A 1,250-nucleotide genomic window follows, 5' to 3' on the forward strand; every position below is an offset into this window, starting at 1 on the left:
AGTGTTTCGCTTTTAAGTATATATGCTGTCTGTGATTTGGAATCAAGTATTTCCATTCAACCAAATACTTGCACTGGATCCTATGGAGATGTCTTTTAATGATTACAGCCACTATAAATGAATCATATTCGTGGCACTTTCATATCTCGAAACGAGTCCACTTTTTCGAACCTATCTGCTAAGGACCCAATGCAATAAAATTCCAACGTGGTTTTAGACAGTTCCTCTGCATCTTCTAGCTGTTCCTCACGCTCTACCCCACCCTCCCTGCAGTTTTGTCCATGTGATCGTCACAATTTAAGTCGGAACTTAGCAGAAGTCGGAGAGTGCTATATCTACCACCTTCTGCAACACGTGGAGAAACAGAGTGAGCTGTGTTAATGTGACAGGACTGTTTTCTGACCGCTTGGTGGAATTGGGAACATATTGTCGTAGCTCTGCCAACTGTACACAGCGTGTAAGGCCAGCGCCAAACAAAGCTTTCTCCTCCAACATGAGACAGTAGAAAAGACAGTACAAGCAGTTATGGGAACGACGATTTTCCTACTGCATTGCAGTGCGTCTCCATACTACAGACAGGTACTACCGTTCAAAGGAGATCTGAGTCCCTCAGGGTGCATTCATGACTGCCACCCAAACATTCTATTATTGTTATTTTGTACCATCCAACAGAGGAAAACTACGAACTATAAAACCTCCACTAACATCATCCGATAGAGAACTCAGTTAAATTTTACCACATCTCTCTCTTCCAATATATTGGGAAACAAATACCGTCTGTGTGCTGGCGTTGAGTATATGTGGCGATCGTATTAAATACACATGTATTGATCCACTGGAGCAGGTGGCCAGTGATCGAAGTCGCTTGCACATACCAGTGTAAAGTCTCATCACCTGTACTGTAGGTGGACAATATCCCATAGACCATCAGTCATAAAGAGAATCCCTGTGTTGTCGTTTGACACATTGCTTTTCTTCCGCTGTAATACATTCAAGCAGTGCATGACTACAGGTTTATGGCACTTCATCTGATCAGAATAGCAATAATTAGCATAACAAAGTAAGACAAAGCAAAGATGATGTTCTTTACAGGAAATGCTCAATAGTAGTCGAGGAAGAATGTTGTGAACAGCAGTGTAAAGCATCACGGTAGCAGTTACAAAACCATAATCACGCTCTTTACCTAAGCACACATAGTGTTTCCGTATTTCGTAATCTGTAGACCATTTTTTCAGGGTTTAACTGTCAGT

This window comes from Schistocerca serialis, chromosome 3 (assembly GCF_023864345.2).
Source record: "Schistocerca serialis cubense isolate TAMUIC-IGC-003099 chromosome 3, iqSchSeri2.2, whole genome shotgun sequence".
Taxonomy (NCBI): Eukaryota; Metazoa; Arthropoda; class Insecta; order Orthoptera; family Acrididae; genus Schistocerca; species Schistocerca serialis.